We start from the raw sequence: 11,556 nt of genomic DNA on the forward strand, positions 1-11,556 counted from the left end.
GAAAAAAATAGAAAGAAAAAAAAAGACTGTTAGTTTTATATCAATGGCCATTTTGGTTTGTAGTTCTCCCCTCCCTCCCTCCCTCCTCCTCCCCCCTGCCTCCCCCGCTCCCGTCCAGTCCCAGTAGAATTCTGACAGTACAGCAGGAACCGTGTTGCTACAGTATATAAACTGCCGTGAGGACTGCCACTTCCCGACCAACACTGCTACGTCTTCAGCTCTGTGTGTTCAATGTTTTAGACTGTTATTATATTGTGTACATGGATTTAAAAAAAAACAAAACAGAAGAAGAAAAAAAGAGAAAATATTAAAGGAATAGTTCAGCCTTTTTTTGAAGTGTGGTTTTAAGAGCGACTGACACATGTGCCACTTTTTCCACTACATGGTCCCGCCACGCCTCGAGTCAGCACGTTTTGAGGATTTTGAAGTCTTTTTAGCTGATCCACAGTTCAGCGTTGTTCAGTTTGATGGTTGTGTCAGACGTCGCGCTCATGACTCTTCCAGTGACGGCGCTCTCTGACCAATCAGTGGCCGGCAGTCTGACGGCGTCACACATAGTGTCGGCTCAGCTCGCTCGGAACCTCGCCAGGGCAGGTACTAGAAAAAAGTGCCAGGTACCAGGTACTATTGCTAATGGAAAAGCAAAATAACCGTGCCGAGTGGAGTCGAGTCGTACCGGGACCATGTAGTGGAAAAGCGGCAATAGTCGTTGCTGACTGTGCTGTGGAGAACAAGACAGATGCTCTTTCAGTGAAAATCAGCTTAAATTTCATTAAGTCAGACAGAAAAATAAGGTTGTTTTTTTATTACCTTGACAAAGGCATCTGCTCTGAAATAAGAAAAATCACCACTGGATCAGGGATCAGAGAGGCCATCGAGAACCATGTTGATGGTTGACAGATGAGAAATCTTTACTTCTACTACCTGGGATGCAACAGGATGTCAGACAGCAGGGGGCGTCGTCCTCCCCTCCTGTCTGACAAACCTGAATAAAACAGGAAGCAAGACACGTCACATGTAACGTCACGTGACCTTTCTGAGGAAGAACACAGGAAGTGGTTGAACCATGTCAAGGTAGACCAAACAAACTTATTCTGTTTCTGTCTGACTGAATGAACCTGAAGCTCTGTGATGTCACCAGAGTCTGAATCCACAGAGAAAAGCAGTGATTTCACACGCGGCACACAGAAGTTGCTGGTGTGACTCTGGCAGTCATTTGTAAGTTCTAGTGTATTCTTATGTGACTTTGTTGATTGGAAGCCTTTGTTCAGATTTACCTCAGTGACACAAACTTACCAAATGAAGCAGCAGTAGAACACCAGCCTCCTGTGTTGCCACAAGCTCAAACTGACACTGATTTTCGTCATGGACTTTGGTGTGGGGGGAGTGAGCAGTTTATGTCCTCCTTGTGTCCTCTTGTGTCTCTGCTGTGGGCTTTCACTGCACAGTCAAACAACCACACTTCAAAAAAACAACACCTTAACTGTCCCTTTGAAGTCAAAATGTTTTCCCTCCTGTTCGTTTTTATTTGATTTTCTTTTCCTTTTTCTTTCCATTTTCTTTTAATTTTTTTTAAACATCTTCTCACTGTCACTGCAGTCTGATGATATGCTGTAATTAAAACATAATAATAATAATGATAATGATAATAATGGTAACAATAATAATAATAATAATAATAATGATGATGTTTTGTTGGTCCAAGTTTTCACATGTCCGCTAGCAAATTGTCAAGAAAAAAAACAATAGTACAATAAAGACTAAAATCTAACAACTAAAGTGCAAGTCATTGTAAGAGTTTTCTATTTTTATCTGGATGATTGACGTGTTGCATGCAGAGGAGGGAGGAGGGAGGGGCGGGGCTTCACACTGAAACACCATTGGTCACTCATTAATCTGTGTATTGATAATCTCATCCTTTTACGTAATGGGGTGAATAATATGAGCTTTCTTTGTATTAAAGTGGATCTGTATGTATCATCAGGCAGCAGGTTGGCGGCTGGAACGTCCATATGTGACGCCGCCTGACGCTCTACTGTATATTTGTATTTCACACATAAACATAAACAGAATTAAAGTATGACCTCCCATCACAAAGCAACAACTATGTTCCTGTAGCTTAAATGAGCTTGATGTCCACAACTATGTGGACAGTCTTAGAGGACAGTGATCTCAGGACCACACAAAAATATGTCAGGGTTTATTAACAGGGTGGAAAACACATTTTTGAATATTTAAAAATACTAAACCAAATTTTTTCCAGTCCTCTTTTATTGCTGGACCGTGAGGAGATATTACTTCTCCATAAAGAGTCGTTAATTTAATTTTAGTCCCAAATTGGAATGAGGCCCTGCTCAGACCCGGTATTAAAAGGATAGTTCAGCGTTTGTCTTTAAAGAGACAGTGTAAAACTTTAGGAACATTTGCCTGTTGCAGCAAAAATAAAAGCATTACAGACACACAGCATTAAAAACAGATGGTAAAAAAAAACAAATTCATGAAACATTAATCCAAGTATGAAAATATCAATTCAGCGTTAGAACACAGAGCATTTCGGATGCTTTTTTTTTCCATGGCTATGTTTAAACGTACAGTATATACAGAGGCTATAAGAATGTGCAATACAGAGTGTCTTATATCCTTTTTTTCCCAGCACAACCTCTGGGCAACCTAATGAAAAAACAAAAGTACTCAAAATGTTTAAAATCTGATTGAATATGTGAAATTTGTAAATATGTCAGTTCAACGTTCACTTGGCTCGTTTTTATGAACAAAAAGAAAATACATTTTGTGACTTCTGTGCTATTATTACTACTTTATATCACTCCTAAAAATGCGATATAAAATGAATCATAACTTTGACTCAACAACGCCTAAGAAGAATTTTTTTAAAGCCTGAATATGTGACCGATATACACAAACCTCCAGGATGTCCATATAAGGAGTCGCATATTATTCCCACGGCAATTTACTGTGTCACTGCAGCGGCCAGTGTAGACAAAAAGCAGATTCATGCATTATCTCACTGTTAGACAGTGTTTTCCAAAAAGAAACTAAGAAAAAAGAAAGTTTGTGTCACTCCCCCAACACCAAAGTCCACAAAGAAGATCTGCATGTGCAGCTCAGCTGGATTAATGTTAATCCACTGCTGCCTCCTACAGTAAATTCAAATGCTATTTTGTTATTTTAAAATCTATCATTCAGGTTTATCACATTTAACAAGTCGACCATCAGCTTTAAAAAAAACACACACATTTTCTCTGTGGACTTGAGTTAAGTTGCTAAAATCTAGGCTGGTTTTACGTACAGAGAGTGTGTCAGACAGGCACTCTCCAGACAACCAGAATTTTAACTTTGAAACTCACCACAGTGACTCCTCCACCTCATAACATCTTTGCCTCAGATGCTTTGAGACTTGCGTCACTTTGCTGACACACGAAAGTGACACGTATGATGAAATAATGACCAAATGTCTCGCTTCATAGCAGCGTTTTGGTTTTTATGGGAGACACGAGGCCGAGGTTGTCCGTCAGGAGAGGCAGATTACCACGCTGTCGCGTGGGATTTTAAGAACCATATAAAATATTGAAAAACACAATCATGTAGACAGATGCTCTAAAATTCCCAATCCCCACTGTACAATCCTCTCTCTCACTCACACACTCACACACACACAGCTCTGTACAGACCTGGGAGAGGACATGGGGGTGTTTAATTCAAAGATAGTAAAGACAGAATCACATTATCAAAACACATTATTCAACAAGAGTGAGGGAGTTCTGTACTGCCTTAAGTGTGTGTGCGTGTGTGTGTGTGCGTGTGTGTGTGTGAACCTTTTCTGGCAAAGCTGACCTTGTCAGGACCAGTAGTCCTCATGGACACCAAATCCTGGTCCTTATGTGGAGCAGAACCTCCTTTGTGTTTCGGACAAAGGTTTGAATTGTGACCTTCGGGTCACTTCCTGTCTCTGTGCTCCAGTCACATGAGGGTTGAGCTGAGAGACAATGATAGTGATGTCATTATAGTTTAAGGTTAGAGATAAGGCTTTGTTTTGTGTGTGTGTGTGTGTGTGTGTGTGTGTGTGCGTGTGTGCGTGTGTGCGTGTGCGTCTGTGTGTAGCTTTGTGAGGACCAAAAAACCATAAGGATGGAGGATATTTTGGGGGAAGTGGGGATACTTTGTTAGGTCCTCACATCTTTTAAATGGCTTTTTGGGGGGTTAAGACCTGGTTTTAGGGTTAGGCACTTAGTTGTGGTGGTTAAGGTTAGGGTTAGGGGCTAGGAAATGGTATTATATCTATGAGGGTCCTCTCAAGGAATGAAGCGCAAACACGTGTGTGGGCTGTGCAGAGCTGTGAAGGTCGGACAGTAGTTTTATGACTGTGTGTGTGTGTGTGTGTGTGTGTGTGTGTGTTGTCATAGACTCCTTGGGGTCAGACTAGAAGCCAGTCGATTGGGGACAGATGCTTTGTCTCTGTTGGGACAAAATAATTTTCACTGTCAAAGGTCAGGGTCAGTGGTGGTCAGTTAATCTCCATGAACTGTAAGTCTGTGTGTGTGTGTGTGTGTGTGTGTGTGTGTGTGTGTGTGTGTGTGTGTGTGTGTGTGTGTGTGTGTGTGTGTTTGTGTGTTTGACCTCTAACAGTCATTGAATCAGTAGAACCTGGACTTCGTAAGTCTTGAGAAGGTGCAAGTGGCTTCAGAGCTTCCTCACAGCTGAAGAAGCCAGTTGGACAGCGATGAATGGAGTGAATGATAATCTGTGCATGTGTGTATGTGTAATGTTTTGTCAATGATACATGGTTGATGTTATCATGTTATTGACTGACACAGGTGTAAACAGTGTGAGATGGAGGAGAGAGAGAAGAACTGAGTCATTCTGAAGAAGCCTGTCGTGCCAACGAGAGACAGACAGACAGACAGACAGAGGACAGGGAAACATTACATAATGGTTTTAGCAGCTGCCGTCCACTCTACTGTCTGCACTGCCTCCTTCTGGTCACTTTGCAGCACTGCAGCTGAACCCCAGCTGTGAATATACAGAGCAGATCACAATTATATGAGCAGTCCGACAATAAGAGACAAGTCGAGACGTTTAAACATGTATTTGTATATACAAATTTGAATCCGGTTATCCCTCAAATGAAGATACAGCACACAACGTAATGACTTAAAGCTGGTATAAGCAACATGCATTTGTGGTTATTGATCATTCACCTGGACACCCTGGACAGGTCCCCAGTCCAACACACAGAAACAAACAACCATTCACACCTACGTATAATTTAGATCCAATTACCGTCTCTATGTTTTAGGACTGTGGGAGGAAACCCATGTGCAACAGCACCAGCCACTACAACGCTGTGTGATGAATAATATGTGTTGATCAATCATTTTGATAATAACCTCTCAGCATAATGTAAATCACATGATCTGAGAGGGATTTCTGTTTGTCTTCTGTTTCCAGTCTTGGGAAAATTTGACCTGTGGTGGGAGATTTGACCAAACACAGAGTAGTTTGGAGAGAGAGGACACCTCCTATTGGATGTTTTTATCTTTAACCAGATAAAACCAGGTCATACCTTCTGTTCCAAAATGACTCAGCTCGGCACAGCTCGACTCTTTTTTTTTGCTTTTCCATTAGTGATAGTACCTGATACCTGGTACTTTTTTAGTACCGGTTCTGGTGAGGTTCCAAGCGAGCTGAGCCGATACTAACATGTGACTCTGACAGACTGCCGGCCACTGATTGGTCATAGAGTGTCGTCACTGGAAGAATCATGAGCTGAACAATGCCGAGCCGTGCTGGACCTGTATAGTGGAAAAGCACTGTTTGATTCCGCCTGGACCATACACACTGACTGTGTTCCATGCTCCCTCTAGCACAACATTGCTGATATGATCTTTTTGGTCAACAGAGAAGACACAGTAACTTTATTATTTGTCTTTTTACGTGATGCTGTCTATCTTGGCCAGGTCTCCCTTTGAAAAGGGTTTTTAATCTCACTGGGATTTACCTGGTTAGATAAAGGTTAATAATAATAAATAATAAATAATAAAAATACTTACGTCTTCAGACTACCACTCCTAACACTAACAGTTTGACCCCTCTCGTTCTGTCCAAATACTCTGCAGAACAAAGACCATGCTCGTTTGTTTGTTCATGTGGGTGCATTATTTGATTTTACATTAGTGCTTTATTTGATTGTTCAAAGGCAGATTTATAATTTCCTTTTATTTGTGTAGAAAATGCATCCATCCATGTCCACCCCAGGATCCATTATGAATCCTGTACTGCTGTCTACAATAAAACTGTAGTTTCTGTTTGTTTATGCAAAACACAAATACACCTTGAGGTAAAACCTGCGAAATACGTCCGTGTTTAACAAGTGTTTGTTGTTTTTCTGTCCATGGAAAATAGAAAACCCAGCAAGTACCATTTTACTCAGTCTGTAATCATCTGAAATGAGTGATGATAACTATTGATATTGAATGATTTGAAAAATGTTTATTTTGCGACATTGTGCAGCTCCAGAGAGGAGTATTTGAAAAGCAGCTGATGACATGAGTGGAAGAGAGATGAACAGTCCAATCACAAGTGACACATGTCCAAAATGTCCTGTGAGTGAACTGCAACCATGTTTACTAATCAGACAGTCACAGAACCAGACAGAGAGCGGGAGATGGAGAGGAGGCGTGGCCTGGTTTATTGAGCTGTCTAAGCCTTCATCTTGCTGACTCACAGTGAGAGTGACGAGGCAACACAGACATTCACAGGCATCACCTGCAGCCAGGCACTGAGTGGATGATCCTAGCTGTCAATCACACTCATATGTGTTATCACCTAGTTACTGCCCTTTACGACAAAGAGCCTCCAATGCTTTGCAAGCCTCCTGAGAGTTGACCATATTATGTGGTCTTCCACAGTTCACACCAATATCTCCTCAGGAAAATGTTTACTGACGTTAAATCAAATGAGACCCGACCGTCTGGGCCGGGTTTGGACAAAAATCCAGAAGTGATTGGGTTTTCCTGCTCTCCATGATGTTGTCTATGTACAGTGCCTTGAGATAATGTACGTTATGATTTGGCGCGATTTGAATTAAACTGAATTAAAGTGGGTGTTGTTTTTATTCTTTTTATGACATTACAGCAAAAACATTTAATAGATAAATGGACGAGTACATTTAAGTGACGCATGATTAACTCAGTGTTTCTGTTTAGAACCAGGGTTTACTTTTAACTGTTTATGGCACAGTTCAACAAGAGTTCATAGAGAAGAACCCACGGCCGTTGATGGTGTAACTGAGATTTTATCTTACTCATAAGTGCTGGTGATAATTGAGAAGGTATTTATATATGTGTGTGTGTTCATGGACAGTAGTTGCTTCCTCCTGCATGTTATGATAACTTTTAATTCAGTCAATATTCTCTGTTCACCTGAGCTGCACTCAAATGTACAACCAGCACAGTCGCCCCCTGGTGGATATTCAGTATATTCTTACTTCCTGGTTGTCTTCAACCAGCAAATGAGTCTATTAACCATTTTTACATATTGATGTACAAACTTAATCTGTCCTTTAATCTCAAACTTTCTGAGTCCCAGTCAGAGGGGAGAACATCAGGATACTACCTCAAAGATCAAGAAACAGAAGAATTATGTTTGATAACTGACTTTTCCTTTCTTCTCTTTTGAAGTCTGTTAACGAGGGATCCGATCAGAGAAAGTTTAAAGAGATGACTCTGACTGATCTACTAATGATCACTTATTGATCTTCCCTCAGAAGTCACACTGAACTAACATCACGCCACACACACACTCACAGGAAAACTAAATAGACAGAAACTGACTCTGAAGATCATCATATTTATATTTGATGGCTTTATTTACAGCATTTACACATTTTATATCCTTAACAAACTCCATATTATTGATTATGATATTCCACAAATGTTGCTCATTTTAAAGTTAAATGTAATGTTTGACTTTGAATCAAATTGTAACAATAGAATAAAAGAAACACAACTTTAATTTTATTTGAACTTGATTTTAATACTTTTTAAATGCTTTTGTCAATGATAACGTTTTTTCTCTCACTGTAGAAAAGCAAAGTAAATTTACTAATTTACAAATAAGTAAATTTACTGTTTATACATTCATGATTCTAAAAAGATAAACACTGTATTTAATACATTTTTAAAATGTGAACCCACTGTGGTGTAACATGTTAGTGGGTTTGGTAAATTGAATTGTGTCTTGTTTCATCTTAACACTGTGTCTAAACTAATCTAACCCTCTAATGAAGCAGCTCCAGGTAAATATACTTTATAAATATTATACTATTGTCATCTAACACAACTGTTTTCCTCAGTTTTATACACATAACTTATAACATAAATTCTTCATACAGTTTCCAGACAGATGCTACAGGTTTTCAGGCTGAGGCTGCACATTAAGAAAAAAACATAACAAAGACATTAAAAACATTAAAAGCATCAGAAAAGGTGAGAAGAGCTCTTTGATGAGTTCACTTCACAAACATCAGTGTCACAGATGAGACAAAGATCCTGAGCTGCATTTAAATACAAACAGTTTCAGTGATAAGATATTAAATGTCTGTGCAGTTTGAGTTTGTTATTTCGACTTACTTTAACATGTATTTGATTAGTGGTGCAAAATCACGTTTTCGCAGCTTGTTGTGTTGTTTTTTTTAAATCTAAATAGCCTGTTTTCTGTTAAGTACACTGAACATGGCGACATCTACTGGCCACAAGCACACACTACACGTGTTATCAACATGTTGAATGGGAAAAAGAGAGACTAATTCCTACACAGTACATTATATCATGTGTACACACACACACAGTCATCCTTTCATATCTATTATCTTTTCAAATATTTGCATAGTTTACACTGATTCATCTGACACTAACTACATGTTTGTCACACACGTTTGATTTTATTTAAATACTAAATAATTTACACTTATATTAAACTACACAGAATCCATTACATTCTATGTGAAAGCACATTTCGGATTAAATCTAAAATCCAAAAAGCACACCGTGAAAAATAAACCTATTCAGTTTTGTAATTCAAATGTATTTTTTTTTACAGTATATACACTTAAATTAAACATGTGACGTGTGAAGTAAGTGTAGAATAAATGGGTGTATAAATAGGCTACAAACGGGTGTCAAGTGTAAACGGAAAGTGAAGTGAGTTACGTCATGAAATCAACAGTTTGTGTGAAGAACATTTGAAGTTGAAAAGTTGAAAAGAAGACTGAGAGACGGAAACACTTGAAGTCTTCAGCCTCATCATCGTCCCATCATCGCCGGGGTCAAAAGATCAATATGGGTTCAGAGGTCAAATCAAAGCAGCTCGTTAACACATTAAAGAGGTCATCAGGTGTTTGATGGACGTTTAAAACTGGACCATGGACGCGTCTCACGGATCAGACTCAGTCACATCCTGGACTTTAGTCATGGACGGAGGAAGCAGAGTCTCTGACTTCAGCATCGAGAGCATCCTCTCCCCGCAGCTCGGACACAAACTGCAGCCGCAGCCGCGTCTCATGAACTTCGCACCGGACACTTTCATCCACAGGATCCCAGTCACCGGATTCCACCTGGACTCCGGGATCCTCCGGCCTCCTGTGCCGGTGCGCGTGCCGGTTCTGTCCTCGGGCAGCTTGCAGTTCGGAGGGACGAGCTTCGGGGAGACGTTTTATTCACGTGGAACAGATTTCAGCATTCATCCAAACTTTGTGCACTTGAGCGGCCACAACCTCGCAGGTGAGTGAGTGAATGAGTGAGAGAGTGTCCCAGGGACAAACCAAACCTTTTTCTTATTAATTTCAGTTAGATATGTGTAACGTTCAATAAGACTGGACAATTACAATAACAACATATATCGATATGTAACAAAGTTCACTTTATGTTGTAAACAACGTGTTTCACTTTAACTATAACTTTAAGTGCAAAACTAAGTCTTTAATTATTTACATTTATCGCGATTATTATTAAAGTTGATCTAGTAGACGTTTTTTCATTGTTTAATAATAGTCTTCAATCTCTTCTCAACAGATGCTCAGCAGCCGTTGCCCGGTTACCACGGCTACCATCACGTACCCGTGCAGCCGCAGCATCCACAGCACCAGCAGCAGCAGCAGCGTCAAAAAGCCCGGATGAGGACGGTGTTCACCGACGGTCAGACCAAACACCTGGAGGCGCTGTTCGAGCTCACGGACTACCCGACGGTGGAGGCGCGCGCGGAGGTGGCGAGGAGCACCGGGCTGAACGAGGAGACGGTCAGGGTGAGTGTCACGTGAGAGAGAGAAAACCACTATTACAAAACCCTGAACTACCCCTTTAATGAATGTGCATGTAAAAGTTTTATTTTTGTTGGTTTTTACATTCTTCATGAAACTCAAACCCACTTTTCTTTTGATTCCAGGTGTGGTTTAAGAACCGCAGGGCCAGGAGGAAGCGGCAGCGCAGCGGGTCAAAGGTCAACTCTCCTTCCCCCTGTGCTGCAGCAGAGATGAGACTTGTCTCCTCTATTCTCTGAATCTACATAGATTCTTCAACTGCTGCTACACGTCAGGAATCCTACAGCGCTTCATGTTCAGGGACGCTGTCCTCATGTTCAGGGACGCTGTCCTCATGTTCAGGGACGCTGTCTTCATGTTCAGGGACGCTATCCTCCCAGCTAAAGTACCGTGGACACTCGCTGGATTATCCTGTGAAGAACAAACACCTGCTGAACAAACCAAACCTACTGTGATGGGACACTTTTATTGTGATGATGCATTCAGGCGCTGCTGGGAAAAGTCAGACTTTTCACCCTGGGACTATGGGATGTTTAAGGAGAGTTACCTCTAGCTCATAGCTTAAAATTTATTGTGTATTTCCATGTAATTTATTAAGATATTTTTTTGTAGGTTTTGAACACAAGCACCGTTTGTAACCTCTAAAATGGTTTCATTACAAATTAAATTTCATTTTTTGATATGGATTCAGTTTTTTGTCCTTTTTTCCCCTCAATCTGTATTTGTTGTATAGAAATTGTTTTTTTTAATTGATTGATTGATTGATTGATTGATTGACAGACGCTGTAAAACCAAGCTGAAACTTATATTTGCAAAAACGATATACTTATCTCTCAAACACATAATTTGTGTGTGCTAAGGTTTTCATTTAATTTACAGTCTAAACAATTATTGTCTACTCAGCTTGTCTGGCATTTACATAAGAACTAAGTCAAGAGAGAAACATATGCAATTTATTTTTAAGATAATAGTTTCTGAATACAGCTGGGATTGTCACAGCACCCACTCGACCCTCATGTGGAGGGTAAAGCGGTGGATGGATGGAGTGGAAGGATTCTTGACATGTGGGTGGTAAAATTGTGTTTGTATGATGCAGTTATGGTTTAATTTGTTTACTAGCAAATCACTGTTGATATTTTTTATCCCCCAGACACTCAAACATAGACCAGTAATAGCCTGATATGGTAATTTGACAACGTCTGTATCCTGCTTAAGAAGATAAA

Source organism: Solea senegalensis, linkage group LG8 (genome assembly GCF_019176455.1).
Source record: "Solea senegalensis isolate Sse05_10M linkage group LG8, IFAPA_SoseM_1, whole genome shotgun sequence".
NCBI lineage: Eukaryota > Metazoa > Chordata > Actinopteri > Pleuronectiformes > Soleidae > Solea > Solea senegalensis.